The sequence below is a fragment of the Erpetoichthys calabaricus genome, chromosome 17, assembly GCF_900747795.2.
Source record: "Erpetoichthys calabaricus chromosome 17, fErpCal1.3, whole genome shotgun sequence".
NCBI classification, from domain to species: domain Eukaryota; kingdom Metazoa; phylum Chordata; class Cladistia; order Polypteriformes; family Polypteridae; genus Erpetoichthys; species Erpetoichthys calabaricus.
In genome coordinates, this window is record NC_041410.2 from 80,757,456 (window position 1) to 80,777,663 (window position 20,208).

General features: G+C 38.8%; 1 protein-coding gene across 1 annotated transcript in view; it reads right to left on the reverse strand.

The window, feature by feature from the left end:
- The window catches only part of rasgrf1 (Ras protein specific guanine nucleotide releasing factor 1), a 158,158-nt gene that overhangs the window by 81,222 nt on the left and 56,728 nt on the right, over nucleotides 1-20,208 (reverse strand). The gene's annotated exons all lie outside the window — the stretch shown is intronic.

The following is a 20,208-nucleotide window of genomic DNA, read 5'->3' on the forward strand; positions in this document are numbered from 1 at the left end:
CATCTGCATCTGTTCATTTGGAGGTGTCTACATTCATCTGCATTTACGTTTTATGTCTCCTTCAGTCTAAAGTCACTCCAACTTCTCTATTTTGCTAAATCTAAAAAAAAAAAGATATTTGCTCAAAATGTCGCATTTCAAATAAGGTGTCAGGAAGTCCATATTCAATACAGAATATCAAAACGTTCATCAGGCTGTTTTTAGGAAGTCATTCCTTTCTGTCTAGATGATTATATAAATATAAATGACAGAATGTCAACCTGGTTTTCTTAGCCTGTCTAATAGGTGTGCATAATGCAAGTGTTCATAAACTTTTTAATTTCAGGACCCCAAATAAGGAAATTGGTATCATACAGAGACGTATAAGAAGAGGTTTTTCACCACAGTGACAGAAGAGCAATACTTAGACAAAAAAAAACAATGGCCATAATAGATAGATAGATAGATAGATAGATAGATAGATAGATAGATAGATAGATAGATAGATAGATAGATAGATATTAATGTTAGTATAGTAGGTAGGATAAAATAGATAGATAGATAGATAGATAGATAGATAGATAGATAGATAGATAGATAGATAGATAGATAGATAGATAGATATTAATGTTAGTATAGTAGGTAGGATAAAATAGATAGATAGATAGATAGATAGATAGATAGATAGATAGATAGATAGATAGATAGATAGATAGATAGATAGATAGATAGATAGATATTAATGTTAGTATAGTAGGTAGGATAAGATAGATAGATAGATAGATAGATAGATAGATAGATAGATAGATAGATAGATAGATAGATATTAATGTTAGTATAGTAGGTAGGATAAAATATATAGATAGATAGATAGATAGATAGATAGATAGATAGATAGATAGATAGATAGATAGATAGATAGATAGATAGATAGATAGATATTAATGTTAGTATAGTAGGTAGGATAAAATAGATAATAATAATGCAGGTGAAAAACAGACAATAACTTTGTATAATGTTAAATGTTAACGTTTACCCCCCCGGGTGGAATTGAAGAGTCGAATAGTTTGGGGGAGGAACGATCTCCTCAATAATATAATAATATAATAATAATATAATAATAATAATATAATATAATAATAATAATATAATATAATAATAATAATATGAAAAACAATAATAGATTTACTTTCCTTTCAAACACATTTCTCACGTAAACATTACTAAAAGGGAAAAATGAAAAGCAAACATTTGGTTAATAAAACAATAATTATCATTAAAGACAGGAAATAGATTCTTGAGTTGTATCACTCCCAGTGTAAATGCTTTGTGCAAGCTTTACCAAAGCTAAAAGAAATAAATTCTTCATTATATTTTTCTTTAACCATTTCAGACTAGGCATAGGGTCTCTTCATGTCACAAGCCGGTCTGTGTCATCGCCACCAAGTGCTCTACCCCTTCATATACATGGAAGTGCTGTCAACTATTTCAGTTTGGTTGTTTCAGGGGGTTTTGAAAGAAGGGATGGTGGTGGGGTTGCCTGCAGGCATATTTAAAAAAATTTAATGCCTTAGAAACAATAGCTGTCTGTTTTATGCCACCGGTATTGTTTATAGGCTACATCTTAGATAGCATAGTACCATGGTAAAGAGTGCAATAAAATAGCATAAATATAACTTGCTACACTTGGATAAACTAATCTTGCTACACAATCATGTGCCAAACCATCTCAAACTTGTCTACACCCCAATCTGTGTTGTGTCCCATGATTTAAGTAACACTGACATAATGTATGATGTGCTTAGTAGGTAGATCTACTGCATCAGGTGTTCCCTAAGTATATTATTGTGCATTTCTTGGGCTTTTTAGAATACTTAGGTGCCTTCATTTTGTATAAAGGAAGCGTTATAAATCATGAGGATGGATTTATTATCTGTGTAGTTGGCTTTACAAAGCCTCTGGAGGTCTTCAGAATTTATTTGTATTTATGCATTATAAAAAATATGCAAACATCTTTAACACAGGTCCCATTCATTGTATTCTGTGAAAACAGAACAGAATGAATGGACACTTTATGTGGTTCTCCAACCTGACAAGTAATTGACTGTCCAATCAATGACAGTGTCATGTGTACAAAAAATCAATTCAAAGCAGATAAGCAGTTGCCAATTAAAAGTGTTGTGAGCAATTTTAAGAACTAGTATGGGCAAAAGGAACCTTTTATGGTGCATTGATTGATGCAGTATTGGTAAGTGGCAGACAAATCAACAATATTAGGAACACATGATGGATTTTCTTTCACAACAGTGTCATTGGTGCTTTGGGAATGGGCTTCCAATTCAATTCAGTTTATTTTTTGCATAGTGAACTTAAAAATATTTACAGTTATAATGTGCTAACAGTAAATGTTAAGCCATACAACGTTTATGTGTTATGATAGAGAGACTAGCAAAAAATATTTTGAGAGTAACGGAGAGAAAGGACTTAAACAAAAAGCTGAAAAATGAGTTGAGATCGGGATTTCTACTGATCCATTACTAAAGCCAAACATTAAAAGCCAAAGATATGTACACAAGTTGAAACCAGAAAAAAAAAACTTTTGGAGAAAACAGTTGAAAAGCAAAAGGGTGTTTGACAAAAAAGATTTGCATCTTCAAAATGAGATAGGAAGTGTTACGTTTCATGACCATTCTGTTACTTAAAGGTCACAACCTCTGAGAACATACGCCGAACAAAGCGGGATGGGAAGCTGAAATGGCAGCGATTAATGGACAAAGTAAACTGACAAAAGTAAGAGAAGACTTCTGATCAAAAAACCATTGCCAAATTTAGAATTAGAACAAGAGCTCATAGAAGGATGCTAAGAAATTATAAATAATTGTAATAACTAACTCCTTTGTAACATTATGTACACAAGCATATAGTTATATTGCTGGAAAAAAAATAAACATCTAGAGTTTCTGAACAGTTATAATAGCCAAAGTCACCGTTCTGGTGTCCAGTGCCAACTGGCTGCTTTCCCACAGCCTAATCAGCAACTGTAACTATGGTAAGCTAGACTGAAGTGGTTAGTCTTCAGCCTGGATTTAAAAGCTGAGACTGATGGGGCCTTCATTACATGTGCATGCAGATCATTCTACAACTTTGGAAGCCTGTCACTTAAGCCATTATCTCCCATAGTGGTTTTCATTACACCATCCAAACCACATCCATCCATTTTCCAACCCTCTGAATCCGAACACAGGGTCATGGGGGTCTGCTGGAGCCAATCCCAGCCAACACAGTGCACAAGGCAGGAACCAATCCCAGGCAGGGTGCCAACCCACTGCAGGACACACACAAACACACCAAGCACACACTAGGGCCAATTTAGAATCACCAATCCACCTAAACTGCATGTCTTTGGACTGTGGGAGGAAACCAGAGCACCCAGAGGAAACCCACGCAGACACGGGGAGAACATGCAAACTTCACGCAGGGAGGACCTGGGAAGCGAACCCGGGTCTGCTATCTGTGAGGCAGCAGCGCTACCACACCGCCCCCAAACCACATTAATTCAGTAATGGTAATGGGCTGAGCCAGTTCTTCCACCATAACAGGAAGGGTACAGTCAGTCAATTAACAAGTAAAAGTAACAGTGGTTCTAGGAGATGTGCATCAGAACACCTAACCTGGAGAATGGTAGTGAACTAAATGGGTCAGTAAAAAAACTTAACGTATGATTGGAGTGAGGTAAGAAATACAAACACTGCATGCACACTGTAGAATTGGAAAAATATTGCATTGTCTCATGAATTATCAGTTCTGCCAACTCATGTTAAATGGAGGAGCAGAGTATGGAAAGACTCCGTTGGTCCAGATGTCAGCAATTCAGATTTTTGTCAGGAGGTAAATCAATGGATGTTTTTAAGTTGATTGAGTTTTTAACCATCACACTGAATGCAGAGATATCATAGACCTAAATTTGAATACAATAGGATATATGTATACCTCTGCTGATCAGGTGCATGCTTACTTGATATCATTTTACTCATCTGTGACTGGACGTTTTCAGTAAGGTAATTATCTAGTAGACAAACATAGGAACGTTTGGAAATGGTTTATTGTATTATAGTAGTCTTCATGGTCATCTAGTCTCATTCTGTTCCAGAATGTGTGGGGAAAGAGAAAAAAGCACTACTTGGAGAAGAGATTCACAAACAGCTGGAGCTGGAGTCAGTGTCAACTGGCATCTCTCTGCTGTACTTTCAACCTGAACAAATGTAGGCTGTTAGAACAAGTCTTATAGATTAAGGACTCCCATTCAGTTTTGCAATGGTTTTCTTTATAGATAGATAGATAGATAGATAGATAGATAGATAGATAGATAGATAGATAGATAGATAGATAGATAGATAGATAGATAGATAGATAGATAGATAGATAGATAGATTGCGGCACGGTGGCGCAGTGGGTAGCGCTGCTGCCTCGCAGTTGGGAGACCTGGGGACCTGGGTTTGCTTCCCGGGTCCTCCCTGCGTGGAGTTTGCATGTTCTCCCCGTGTCTGCGTGGGTTTCCTCCAGGCGCTCCGGTTTCCTCCCACAGTCCAAAGACATGCAGGTTAGGTGGATTGGTGATTCTAAATTGGCCCTAGTGTGTGCTTGGTGTGTGGGTGTGTTTGTGTGTGTCCTGTGGTGGGTTGGCACCCTGCCCAGGATTGGTTCCCTGCCTTGTGCCCTGTGTTGGCTGGGATTGGCTCCAGCAGACCCCCATGACCCTGTGTTCGGATTCAGCGGGTTGGAAAATGGATGGATGGATAGATAGATAGATAGATAGATAGATAGATAGATAGATAGATAGATAGATAGATAGATACTTTATTAATCCCAAGGGGAAATTCACATACTCCAGCAGCAGCATATTATACACTGATTGGAAAAAAAATGCAACAATAAACTAAAATTTCAGCCTGGTGCATAGAGGCAATGAGCCAATCTGCAGTTGGGAGATGTTATCCCGTTCAACAGAGTTGCAAACCATTGGCAGGTAGAAAGTCACATCTCTGGATGTTCCAGTTCTGGGCATTGTAATGGTGCTCTATAGGGTTAAGGTATGGAGAAAAGGCAGAGGGGCAGGCCAAGGTAGCATCTGCATAACAGCATTCCTAGGACAGTCATGACTGCAGCAGTTGTGTGTATGATCTTGGTGCCTGGCATTATCCTACTGTAGGAGGAGGTAGCGAGTAGAGGAGCTCTGACAGCAGTTACTCTGAGACCAGTAGCATGGAGCATGTCCCTTGATACCCTGTCACTCCTTTGCCTGCTAGCAGTTTTGGCAACAGTGTGGATGGCAGATTTGAAACAATCTCTCAAATGGACCTGCTTTGGTGGGGTGACTCAAGGGTAGTGAGATCTTTCATGGTTATCTGTCATACCAGTCTGCTGAAAACGTTTCCTGCAAGTTAGATACAATGAAGCAACTTAATCTATAGCGTCCTGCAACTCTGGCATATGACAGGGCCTGCCTTTGACATTCCAACGGTCTTGTCCCTTGCTTATGATGACATCTGATATTTGATACACTATGAAATGGCCAAAAAACTGAGTGTTTTAGGTCTTCTGGTGTGATTTAAGCTTTGAGTTAAGGGCTTTTTCAAAGTAACCTGATCAGGCATTGTTCTACGTGGACCTCAACTGATAAAATTACACTTAATAAGCTTTCTTGTGTTTGTCAAGTTGCCTAGACTGAATTCTTTGCTTTTTCAAAGTCCTAAAACTAATTGACATGTTTCGTAAAGATACACAAACACAGAAACATGACAATCTCAGCAAAATAGTTGTATTTTTTTAATGTATTTGAATAACTCCTGTTTATCTTGACATCAAAGAGCGGAGATGTGTTTCATTTTAGTCGCACATGCAAGAACTTGACTGTGACATGTGACAATACTACTACTATCCTCACAGGTGGCACAGTGGTAGTGCTGCTGCTTTGCAGTAAGGAGACTGTGGAAGATTGTGGGTTCGCTTCCCGGTTCCTCCCTGTGTGGATAGCGCTTTGAGTATTGAGAAAAGCGCTATATAAATGTAATGAATTATTATTATTATTACTACTACTAATACAGGTATATTTAAAGCTTTTATAATCTGTAATGATCATACTTTTCAAGCATATAGAGATTCTGTATTTCTATTTTGGGGGCTTTGCAGATCCTTAAAAGTGTAAATAATATTTTTCCAAAGCAATGTAATGGCTTGTGGTAGTCAAACACTAAGAAGACATGAGTCAGATCACATTGACATTTTTGATATTGAAGTTAAAAAATATACATTATCTATGATCAAATTTCAGGAAATACTGATGGACAAACTGATGTGTGTTAAGTATAGTAAGCTGTCATACTGCATCATTCAAAAAATAATTAAATAAACCAAGCTTTTACCATACAATTAGGAACCATTTACAATGCTAAAGGGTGCATATTTTTAGGCGCTTGCTTGCCTTTGTCTTACATCTGCATTTTTAAAGACTTTGAGTTTGCACACGGCTGAATTTATCAATGATTTATTTACTTGACAGCATCACCCCTCAGTGTGGAACTTTAGGTGTGACTTTGGTTTTATGCACAAATCAATATAAAAAATGCCATCTAGAAATGTGAAAGAAAGATTTTGGATGGACAAAGGTTTTGTGGTTTTGGATCAACCAAAAGGAAGTATTATTGTATTTCCATTTGTGTGTTTGTTGCGAAGAGTAGTAGAGTATTTGTACAGACAGCAGCATTGTGACCATGCCTTCAGGCGCTGTGTTTGTTTTTCACACACTTCATTGCCTAGTCAGAGGAGGAGGATGGTTAGCAGCTCTCCATGTGAGCTTCTTTCAGTTTTGATACAGTGCTGTTAATTTATCTTTTTCTCCATTCTTCAAACTTTACAATAATTTGAGTCAGTTGCAACTGGCAAAATCTGTTAATTTTCCCAATTTTGCAGAACAGTGATCAGACAGAAGTTCATACTTTGCCAGATAAGCCAATCATATTGCCATTCTTCATGGTGAATTTGAACCCGTTGTCATGACTTTAGGCACTGTGAGACAGGTATTCTCTTTATTTATCTCCTTTTGCTGTCATTGTGAACAATGTTCCAAGAGCGTTGCTACTGGGAGTAACTGAACTCTAGTGCAATAGTGATCTTAAAAAATAATTTTACCAAAGTTCTCTTTACTTTATTTCTACAGACTGTACATTACCCTGGATTTGTTTCCAAGTCTTTACAATCCTGCTGTGCCTATGGGATCAGTATAGAAGCATACTAACAGATACAAATCTTTGCAAAGAATAAATTGTTGCAACATCCGGTATCTCATTTGATATTAATAGTTTGTGCAGAAGCAACCAGTTTCACGTTCCTGACTAGCATGATGCCATAACAATATCGCTTTGTTTTAAAATTACTCAGTCACATTGGGAATTGCTCCTAATAGCTTTTTAATAAAAAGCTGTAAAATTAAACCATTTCTTGGCCCAACTGTATTCAAAGTTAGTGCTTGTCATTAGCACATGTGCTAAATTTACATGGGTTCACAAGTACCACCCAGATTTTATACTGCCCACTATGTGAATATTTATTGATAATTCAGCCCATCTCCAAAGAAGTTGGTCTACTGCTGCTATAGAGGGCAGATTGACCTTAAGTCTTCTTCCTCAGTCATGTAACTGAGAAAAGCCATCTCAGGAAAGAAATGATCAACTGCAAGAAGGAATGCTAAGGATAATAAACAGGGTCTTACCCGTCTGATTATGCATGGTATTCCTAGTGACTCAAGGTTGAAATATGTGAACGATTATATCATGTCAGAGAAAGCTGAGATGCCGATATGAGAGATACTAGAGCTGGAAATCATGGAGGAGAGCATGAGTCAATATTGTAGCCCTGTCATTCTTGTGGCTTCCAAAGCTTCTTTAATGAATTTAGGAATCTCATCCAAGTCTCACAGTTTGAAGCCTATGTTGTGCCCATGGTTGATTGATATAACTATGGGTTATTAGCAGATTACTTTAGTGCAATCTGTAAAATAATAATAATAATAATAATAATAATTATTATTATTATTATTATATATAATTTTTTTTAAAAGTCTGATGCTATTGTAAACTTGTACATTTGCATTTGAAATTAGTTTACTAATGGTTTGTGAATATTCATAGGTTCAGAGTAGCGAAGGAATCAGAAGGCAATAGAACTGCATGAAGTTGGTTAGCCATAGAAAGGAAATCTTGTTCAAACTCCTCTGTGTGTGCTTTGCTCTGTGCTCCAGCTATTACTAACAATTGTCTGATTTGCTAGCATCGTGCTCTGAAAATATGCAATCAGTGTAGGAAACACTTTAAGGCGGAGGTGCTATTCTCTGCTGCTCCTGTCCACAATCCATACCTAGTCCACAATAATCACACATTCCAGACATCCTTAACCTACACATTATTTCATTCAGTGAAGCTTTATGTATGTAGAGACCTCTATTTTGACAATGTGGATGTATCCTTTTACAACTACACATTAAATGTTACATTCTGGTAACACAGTACTTTTTCTTGGTAAAAGATACATACTTTGTCAAAAGAAGCCTACATCATTTATATCTACACTTGAATTTATACTAGCAATAAGGTAATAGCAATGAAGATATTGGAAGTATTTTCAGACTCTAACAAATAATTTCAATGTGCACACTCCTAGATAATTTTAGGCTACAATAAAGTGATGAAAGAGACTTCTTCTTCTTCTTATTATTAGAACCTCTGATAAGAAATACACTTATTTGTAGCATAAATTCTTTTTCAATCTGTGCAAAGAATGGTATAATTTATTCTAAAATTGTACATCACACACACCTATTTTAAAAACACAAAGCATTGTGTTTCTTCACGCCGGTCCCAAGCCCAGATAAATGGGGAGGGTTATGTCAGGAAGGGCATTTGGTGTAAAATTTTGCCAGATCAACATGCAGACAACAAAACAGATTTCCATACCGGATCTTTTGAGTCTCGGGTTAACAACGACTGTCACCGGCACTGTTACCCAACAGGGTGCTGGTGGAAATTGGGCTACTGTTGGCAGGAAAAGGAGAAGAAGAGGGGGGAGATGTGTCCGGAGGAAAAAGGAGAGTGAGGAAGGTAAAGAGAGTGAAACTGAGGGTAGGAACTTTGAATGTTGGCAGTATGACTGGTAAGAGGAGAGAGTTAGTCAATATGATGGAGAGAAGGAAGGTTGATACTGTATATTGTGCGTGCAAGAGACTAAATGGAAGGGGAATAAGGCCAGGTGGATCATAGGTGGATTCAAATTGTTCTATCATGGTGTGGATGGGAGGAGAAATGGGGTAGGGGTTATTCTGAAGGAACAGTATGTCAAGAGTGTTTTGGAGATGAAAAGAGTGTCAGGCAGAGTAATGACTATGAAGCTGGAAATTGGAGATGTGATGATGAATGTTGTTAGTGCATATACCCCGCAAGCTGGGTGTGCGATGGATGAGAAAGAAGATTTCTGAAGTGAGTTGGATGAAGTGATGGACAGTGTACCCAAGGGATAGAAGGTGGTGAGTGGAGTGAATTTCAATGGACATGTTGGTGAAGGGTATAGAGGAGACAGGAGGTGATGGGTAGGTATGGTGTCAAGGAGAAGAATGAAGAAGGTCAGATGATGGTGGATTTTGCGAAAAGGATGGACATGGCTGTGGTGAATACATATTTTAAGAAGAGGAACATAGGGTGATGTACAAGAGTGGAGGAAGATGCACACAGGTAGATTACATCCAATGCAGAAAAGCCAATCTAAAGCAGATTAAAGACTGCAAGGTGGTGTCAGGGGAAAATGTAGTTAAGCAGCATAGGATGGTGGTCTGTAGGATAACGTTGGAGATCAAGAAGAGGAGGAGAGTGAGGGCAAAGCCAAGGATCAAATGGTGGAAGTTGCAAAAGGATGACTGCAAGGTTGATTTCAGGGAGGAGTTAAGATAGGCAATGGGTGGCAGTGAAGAGGTACCGGACAGCTGGGCAACTACAACAGAAGTATTAAGGGTGACAGCTAGAAGGGTGCTTGGCGTGACATCTGGACAGAGGAAGGAGTAAAAGGAAACCTGGTGGTGAAATGGGAAATTACAGGAGAGTATACAGAGGAAGAGGATGGTAAAGAAGAAGTGGGATAGTCAGAGAGATGCAGAAAGTAGACAAAAGTACAAGGAGATAAGGCGCAAGGTAAAGAGAGAGGTGGCGAAGGCTAAAGAAAAGGCGTGTGATGAGTTGTATGAGAGGTTGGACACTAAGGAGGGAGAAAAGGACCAGTACTGTTTGGCTAGACAAAGAGACCGAGCTGGGAAAGATGTGCAGCAGGTTAGGGTGATAAAGGATCAAGATGGAAACATACTCACAAGCAAGGAGAATGTGTTGAGCAGATGGAAAGAGTACTTATAGAGGCTGATGAATGAAGAGAATGAGAGAAAGAAGAGTTTGGATGATGTGGAGATAGTGAATCAGGAAGTGCAACAGATTAGCAAGGAGGAAGTTAGGACAGCGATGAAGAATGAAAAGGCCCTTGGTCCTGATGACATACCTGTGGAAACATGGAGGTGTTTAGGAGAGATGGCAATGGAGTTTTTTACCACATTGTTTAATGGAATCTTGGAAAATGAGAGGATGCCTAAGGAGTGGAGAAGTGTACTGGTGCTGATATTTAAGAATAAGGGGGATATACAGAACTGTAGTAAGTAAAGGGGGATAACATTGATGAGCCACAGCATGAAGTTATGGGAAACAGTAGTGGAAGCTAGGTTAAGAATGGAGGTGATGATTAGTGAGCAGCAGTATGGTTTCATGCCAAGAAAGAGCACCACAGATGTGATGTTTGCTCAAAGGGTGTTGATGGAGAAGTACAGGGAAGGCCAGAAGGAGCATTGTGTCTTTGTGGACTCTGGAGAAAGCATATGACAGGGTGCCTTGAGAGGAGTTGTGGTATTGTATGAGGAAGTAGCTAGAGTAGATAGCAGGTTGATGAGACCCTGGAGAAGTGGAGATACCCTAGACAGGAGAGGAATGAAGGTCAGTAGGAACAAGGCAGAATACATGTGTGTGAATGAGAGGAAGGTCAGTGGAATGGTGAGGATGCAGGGAATAGAGTTGGTGAAGATGGATGAGTTTAAATACTTAGGATCAACAGTACAGAGTAATGAGGATTGTGGAAGAGAGGTGAAAAAGAGAGTGCAGGCAGGGTGGAATGGGTGGAGAAGAGTGTCAGGAGTGATTTGTGACAAACTGGTATCAGCAAGAGTGAAAGGGAAGGTCTACTGGACGATAGGGAGACCAGCTATGTTATATGGGTTGGAGACGGTGGCACTGACCAGAAAGCCGGAGACAGAGTTGGAGGTGGCAGAGTTAAAGATGCTAAGATTTGCACTGGGTGTGACAACGATGGATAGGATTAGAAATAAGTACATTAGAGGGTCACCTCAGGTTGGACAGTTGGGAGACAAAGTCAGAGAGGCGAGATTGTGTTGGTTTGGACATGTACAGAGGAGAGATGCTGAGTATATTGGGAGAAGGATGCTAAGAATAGAGCTGCCAGGCAAGTGGAAAAGAGGAAGGCCTAAGAGAAGGTTTATGGATGTGGTGAGAGAGGACATGCAAGTGATGGGTGTGGCAGAGCAAGATGTAGAGGACAGGAAGATATGGAAGAAGATGATCCACTGTGGCAACCCCTAACGGGAACAACCAAAAAAAGAAGAAGAAGAAGAAGACACATCTATTTCAAATAAAATGGTTTAAAATCCACCAGACACAGGATCATAACTCCTAATGGCTTAACTTATTGGGAAAGAAGTGTGTCATGTTGTCTTAAAGTATAAAAATCAAATGTTTGTTTAGAAAGATCAGTCAATCTTTCTGTTTGTACAGAATTTGGTCATAGTTCATTAATGCTGTTGTAAAATAAGCCTCTACTTAACCTTATTTTCTTGCTATTCTTGTTTCATTATACTTGATGAACTACTGTATCTCATTATGGACTTTCTGTTCACGTAGCTCTCTGAAATGGTAGAGGAAGAGCATTGTGTGTGTGTACGTGTAATTGACTGTTGATGTTTGGAATACCATGCTGATCATGTTCTTGACTGAACAGTGCTTATTATATTGTTATACTTGAACTTATTAATATGCAGAATTTATTATAATGTATTTGATAATCTAAATTAAACTTTCAAAACCATGATAAATGCTCAGTTAATTAAATCATCCATTAATGGTCTCTTTATGCCAAAATATCTCACCATGGCAGTGTTCTAGGACTGGTGAAAAATTTTTGTGAATCTGGCTCCATGCTATTAGTAAAAATTGAATGTCTGGTTTAAGACAGCAAAAAAGAGGCCATTTCTGATCAAATGCATTTAAAGCAGCACTTTGATGATTAAGGTCATCTTTAAATCCATGTACCTGTATTTGCTTTTTTATTATCAAATTCATTCTATTATTTGTATAACAGCATCAGGGTCTATTGCATTCCTCAACACTTTGTTCTTTGTTATACCTTTATCACCACTCCTCTGGAATTCTGTAATTCTCTAGTCAGAGATCTTTCTTAATGGCTACAACAAATTCAGAATGCAGCTTATGGGCATTTTTTAACTGTCCCAATCTCATGAAAGTGTCTATAGACATCCATTTATGGGACTCTAGCATCTATAACTTTAAATCAAGACAGAAGATCCACTTCTGTTCACTCATGCTTTCTAGAACTGTTCTTTTGTCATTAATTACAATATATAAAATAGAACCCAGGGCTTCATCTACTCTAACCTCAATGTGTTTACTCACAATTCTGTGCATCCTTTCCAAGCTTCTCCTGACTTTTCAACCCTGCGCTTGTTTGCTTTTCACTTCTGTTTTGTCTTCTTATTGCATTCCTAAGTTTTCAATTTAATATTATGTTTTAATGATATTTATTCTGTAAAGTGCTTCTTAGTAGTTAATAGTGCTGTAAAGCGTGATTAATTGATTATTGTAAGGAGATTTACTGTATTGATCACATTGTGCAACATGGATTTGTATTATATACAAGTAAATGAAGAAAAACTAAATGTACTTAGTCTTACAGCTATGAAGGCATTACAAATAAGACTTTGGAAACAAAATGTGGTAGATTCAGGCCTAGCTGGTGCTTGACTGTCATAAGCATGCTTCCGCCAAGACAGATGGACAGTCGCGTCATACTGTAGCTCCTTCAGAATGGCAAAATATAAGCTTCTCTGCCAGTACAAATAAATGCCTACAACAAAAGATATAACTACTATAGTTGTAAATTTGCAAAAACCACATATTGCAAAAGGATTACATGGGCGTTTATAAATATCACACTCATACAGGTAAGACTTGATCTAGTACAGTATTTGTTAGCCACCTTCACACAGTCCTCACAAAAATTCTCTTCCAGGTGACTCCTGATCCCTGAAGACTACCACCCCTCCAAAAATGTTTCTACAAATTAAACAGTTAAAATGCAAGCAAAATTAAAGAGACACCATGTACTTTGCTCCAGGCGGTAGAGTGCATTGTCCACAACTGTCATGGATTGTGCTTTCAGAAGATAATTACTGCTTTTTGAAGGCGGGCTTATTTTTATCTTAAATAGACAGCAGACCAAGAAGCAACACTACACTTATTCCTATAATTAGAAGGATTCTGCATTTTTCTGCATGGCACAATTAACCAATAATGCCATGTTGCATTATGGGACTCTAAAACAAACAAAAAAAAAAACAGAAAAGAAAAAACAAAAATTATCTGGATACCTACAGTGCATCTGGAAAGTATTCACAGCGCATCACTTTTTCCACATTTTGTTATGTTACAGCCTTATTCCAAAATGGATTAAATTCATTTTTTTCCTCAGAATTCTGCACACAACACCCCATAATGAGAAAAATAAAAAAAACTGAGAAATCCCATGTATATAAGTATTTACAGCCTTTACTCAATACTTTGTCGATGCACCTTTGGCAGCAATTACAGCCTCAAGTCTTGTTGAATATGATGCCACAAGCTGGGCACACCTATCCTTGGCCAGTTTCGCCCATTCCTCTTTGCAGCACCTCTCAAGCTCCATCAGGTTGGATGGGAAGCGTCGGTGCACAGCCATTTTAAGATCTCACCAGAGATGTTCAATCAGATTCAAGTCTGGGCTCTGGCTGGGCCACTCAAGGACATTCACAGAGTTGTCCTGAAGCCACTCCTTTGATATCTTGGCTCTGTGCTTAGGGTCGTTGTCCTGCTGAATGATGAACCGTCGCCCCAGTCTGAGGTCAAGAGCACTCTGGAGCAGGTTTTCATCCAGGATGTCTCTGTACATTGCTGCAGTCATCTTTCCCTTTATCCTGACTAGTCTCTCAGTTCCTGCCGCTGAAAAACATCCCCACAGCACGATGCTACCACCACCATGCTTCACTGTAGAGATGGTATTGGCCTGGTGATGAGCGGTGCCTGGTTTCCTCCAAATGTGACGCCTGGCATTCACACCAAAGAGTTCAATCTTTGTCTCATCAGACCAGAGAATTTTCTTTCTCATGGTCTGAGAGTCCTTCAGGTGCCTTTTAGCAAACTCCAGGCGGACTGCCATGTGCCTTTTACTAAGGAGTGGCTTCCGTCTGGCCACTCTACCATACAGGCCTGATTGGTGGATTGCTGCAGAGATGGTTGTCCTTCTGGAAGGTTCTCCTCTCTCCACAGAGGACCTCTGGAGCTCTGACAGAGTGATCATCGGGTTCTTGGTCACCTCCCTGACTAAGGCCCTTCTCCCCTGATCGCTCAATTTAGATGGCCGGCCAGCTCTAGGAAGAGTCCTGGTGGTTCAAACTTCATCCACTTACGGATGATGGAGGCCACTGTGCTCATTGGGACCTTCAAAGCAGCAGAAATTTTTCCGTAACCTTCCCCAGATTTGTGCCTCGAGACAATCCTGTCTCGGAGGTCTACAGACAATTCCTTTGACTTCATGCTTGGTTTGTGCTCTGACATGAACTGTCAACTGTGGGACCTTATACAGACAGGTGTGTGACTTTCCATATCATGTCCAATCAACAGAATTTACCACAGGTGGACTCCAATGAAGCTGCAGAAACATCTCAAGGATGATCAGGGGAAACAGGATGCACCTGAGCTCAATTTTGAGCTTCATGGCAAAGGCTGTGAATACTTATGTACATGTGCTTTCTCAATTTTTTTATTTTTAATAAATTTGCAAAAACTTCAAGTAAACTTTTTTCACGTTGTCATTATGGGGTGTTGTGTGTAGAATTCTGAGGAAAAAAATGAATTTAATCCATTTTGGAATAAGGCTGTAACATAACAAAATGTGGAAAAAGTGATGCACTGTGAATACTTTCCGGATGCACTGTATGTAAGTCTTCAGTTCTGCAGTTTTTGAACCTCATTCTGAAACTGAGGGGAACAAGCTTAGAGAAACTGCCACTGATAACCATACCGACTGCATGTCTTTGAATACAAAGAAGGAATTCTAAAAAAATAAACAAATAAAACGTTTGAATTTCTGTTAAGCCACCCTAATTCAAGGTGTTCATAAGAAATGTAACAATTTACTTCAAGAGGTACAAGCACATAATAAACTAGAATAATTATATCAAATATTATGTTAAAATGTTTGCTTGATTTGAATGCTTATAATCTAAATATCCTCAACTGTAACAGAAATTTGACATTTTAAATCCTCTGATAGAGGTCCATAGCAGGATAGATCCTTAGTAAAAGGTCAGAAATCAAATATAATATCATATTCAGAATCGCTGACCTTGAAATAGTCTAAAACAATTCCCCACTGCTTATGGTTAAAACTGGTCATTTTTACCCTTCTTGGAGTGACTCTTAGAGGACTAGGATAATTAGTAAAGAAAGAAATATCAAAAATGTTATCGCATTTATGATTAGCAATTGCCCTGTCACTTTGAAGAAAACAAGTAGGTTTCATGATAATGGGTTATTTTAATTTCTATGTTTGATTTGGTGTGTGTCTACGCGTACTCTGGACATAATGCTGCAAAGTTACAATCTCTCAAATAAGACAATCTATACTCATTAAAGGCTGAGTTTAATGTTCAAACTTTTGTTTAAGCTTTAGAAACATTGCCTGAGATAGACTTGGCTTCACAGTTTACATCTGGTAAGGGCAGACTCTTTTCATGTGATGATCGTTAAAAAGCACAATATCAGTAAGGAAACTGCGGAGATTTTGGGGCAAGTGACTGGTTATTTCTTTATATGCACCTCCACAGCTTTTCATAAGACTACAGCCAACCTAGGACAGATGTGGCACTTCTGAAGGAGAAAGAAATCCTGCTGTGAAGTAGAAAATTAATTGGGAACAAAAATATTGAAAGTGGCTAATTCTTGAACTCCTGCAGAAATGTCTTTACATTGGCTTCAAATCATAGTATAAATATAGACTTATTTGAACAGGTAATCACCACTGATAAAGACAGATTGGTGTGCTAATTGTTACTAGACTACTTACTGTAGATGAATAAAATACCTAATACTTGTGAAGCGTATCCCATATGACACTATCTTCTCTGCAGCTGATGCAGAATGTGGCTGCTACAGTTTTGACCAGCAGCAAAAAAAGGGATCACATTGCTCTGGTGCCAGCCTCTCTACATTGGCTCCCTACTGGATGAATTTTAAGATCCTAGCATTTCTGTTTAAAGCCTTACATGGGTCAGCTCCACCTAAATATATTTATCTTTCCATACTCGTCAGTCAGGCAGCTAAGGTCCTCAAATCACTTTTTGCCAACTGCTCACATGCACGGTTGAAGCAGAGGGGTAATCGTGCCTTTGTGGTGGTTTGCCCCTTGCAATAAGGTCGGATTCCAAAATTTATAGTTTTACGTTTTTATGAAAAAATCAAATATATTCACTTGGTTTTAAGCTTAGGAGTTTGAATGTTTATATCTTTCTATTCATATTGTTTATACTGTGTTCATTTTATTCTAGTTATTTATGTTTATATTTACATTTTTTCACCTGACAGCTTATATATACAGTATATATATCCATCCATTTTCCATCCCGCTGAATCCGAACACAGGGTCACGGGGGTCTGCTGGAGCCAATCCCAGCCAACACAGGGCACAAGGCCGGAACCAATCCCGGGCAGGGTGCCAACCCACCGTGGCAGTATATACAGGTGCTGGTCATAAAATTAGAATATCATGACAAAGTTGATTTATTTCAGTAATTCCATTCAAAAAGTGAAACTTGTATATTAGATTCATTCATTACACACAGACTGATGTATTTCAAATGTTTGTTTCTTTTAATGTTGATGATTATAACTGACAACTAATGAAAGTCCCAAATTCAGCATCTCGGAAAATTAGAATATTGTGAAAAGGTTCAATATTGAAGACACCTGGTGCCACACTCTAATCAGCTAATTAACTCAAAACACCTGCAAAAGCCTTTAAATGGTCTCTCAGTCGAGTTCTGTAGGCTATACAATAATGAGGAAGGTTGCTGACTTGACAGTTGTCCAAAAGACGACCATTGACACCTTGCACAAGGAGGGCAAGACACAAAAGGTCATTGCTAAAGAGGCTGGCTGTTCACAGAGCTCTGTGTCCAAGCACATTAATAGAGAGGCGAAGGGAAGGACAAGATGTGATAGAAAAAAGTGTACAAGCAATAGGGATAACCGCACACTGGAGAGGATTGTGAAACAAAACCCATTCAAAAATGTGGGGGAGATTCACAAAGAGTGGACTGCAGCTGGAGTCAGTGCTTCAAGAACCACCACACACAGACGTATGCGAGACATGGGTTTCAGCTGTCGCATTCCTTATGTCAAGCCACTCTTGAACAAGAGACAGCGTCAGAAGCGTCTCGCCTTTGGACTGCTGCTGAGTGGTCCAAAGTTATGTTCTCTGATGAAAGTAAATTTTGCATTTCCTTTGGAAATCAAGGTCCCAGAGTCTGGAGGAAGAGAGGAGAGGCACAGAATCCACATTGCGTGAGGTCCAGTGTAAAGTTTCCACAGTCAGTGATGGTTTGGGGTGCCATGTCATCTGCTGGTGTTGGTCCATTGTGTTTTCTGAGGTCCAAGGTCAACACAGTCATCTACCAGGAAGTTTTAGAGCACTTCATGGTTCCTGCTGCTGACGAACTTTATGGAGATGCAGATTTCATTTTCCAACAGGACCTGGCACCTGCACACAGTGCCAAAGCTACCAGTACCTGGTTTAAGGACCATGGTATCCCTGTTCTTGATTGGCCAGCAAACTCACCTGACCTTAACCCCATAGAAAATCTATGGGGTATTGTGAAGAGGAAGATGCAATACACCAGACCCAACAATTCAGAAGAGCTGAAGGCCACTATCAGAGCAACATGGGCTCTCATAACACCTGAGCAGTGCCACAGACTGATCGACTCCATGCCACGCCGCATTGCTGCAGTAATCCAGGCCAAAGGAGCCCCAACTAAATATTGAGTGCTGTACATGCTCATACTTTTCATGTTCATACCTTTCAGTTGGCCAACATTTCTAAAAATCCTTTTTTTGCATTGGCCTTAATTGATATTCTAATTTTCCGAGATACTGAATTTGGGACTTTCATTAGTTGTCAGTTATAATCATCAACATTAAAAGAAATAAACATTTGAAATACATCAGTCTGTGTGTAATGAATGAATCTAATATACAAGTTTCACGTTTTGAATGGAATTACTGAAATATATCAACTTTGTCGTGATATTCTAATTTTATGACCAGCACCTGTATATACAGTATAAATATAGCTTTATTCTAAGTAAAGCATTTTGGTCAGCTATTACTTGTTTTATATGTGCTATATAAAAAAATAAACCATAGCCATTAACATTCTGCCTTTTCCAAGCCTAACATATTTCCTTACTTGCAGATTGTCCCTTGAATCTTCTGGCGAAGAATTTGAAGGAATCAAGAAAGTCAACATTCTGACATTGCACATGAAATGAAAAGGTAATTTGGTAATGTTTTTCTCAGCAACTTCTTTTGAAAAATAGGAGTAAGTGAATGTTTATATTGTATTAATTTTACTGGTGTAAACAGTGTACACAAGTGAATTAATTGAAATAGACAAACATAGATTCATCAAATATGCTCGACATGTTAATTATATTTATGTTGTTTGAAGAGCTGGAGCAATTTTATTTTTTTTTAATTCATGCCTCTTTTTTATAGCTCCTTTAATAATTAAACTCATTTATCCATCAAACTGTCTCAAAACAGTTGAGAGGTGCAGGGAGACCAGATACTACCCCCACAGCACAGAGCACCAGTTAATTTAGCTTTCATTTCAATAGGATGTAGAAGGAAGGTCAGAGTACCCAGGCACAACCCAAACAGACATAAGGAGAACATACAAGCTTCACACTGTCAGTGAATGGGCTTGGATATGAATCCAGGACTGTGGAGCTATGAGGGAAGAGTACTAACTGTTGTACCACTCCCTGATTTAAAACTCTCATTTGCTAAATACTAACAAATGAGTACTTAGAATAACTTTTCCTATACTGTATATACTATGGATATAAAATTGTCCTTTGATTAGATATCAGTCTATCACAGGGCACACTCAACTACAGTGGACAGAATTAAACTTGCCAATTAAACAAGGATGTATTTTCTTGAGATATTGTAGGGAGAGTACAGTGATCCCTCGCTATATCGCGCTTCGCCTTTCGCGGCTTCACTCTATCGCGGATTTTATATGTAAGCATATTTAAATATATATCGCGGATTTTTTGCTGGTTCGCGGATTTCTGCGGACAATGGGTCTTTTAATTTCTGGTACATGCTTCCTCAGTTGGTTTGCCCAGTTGATTTCATACAAGGGACGCTATTGGCAGATGGCTGAGAAGAAACCCAACTTACTTTTCTCTCTCTCTTTCTTGCGCTGAGTTTCTCTGATCCTGACGTAGGGGGACTGAGCAGGGGGGATGTTCGCACACCTAGACCTTACGGACGCTCGTCTAAAAATGCTGAAAGATTATCTTCATGTTGCTACCTTCTGTGCAGCTGCTTCGTGAAGCGAAATGCTGCACGGTGCTTCGCATACTTAAAAGCTCGAAGGGCACGTGTTGATTTTTGCTTGTTTGTTTTTCTCTGTCTCTCTCTCTCTCTCTCTCTCTCTTTGTCTGCTCCTGACGGAGGGGGT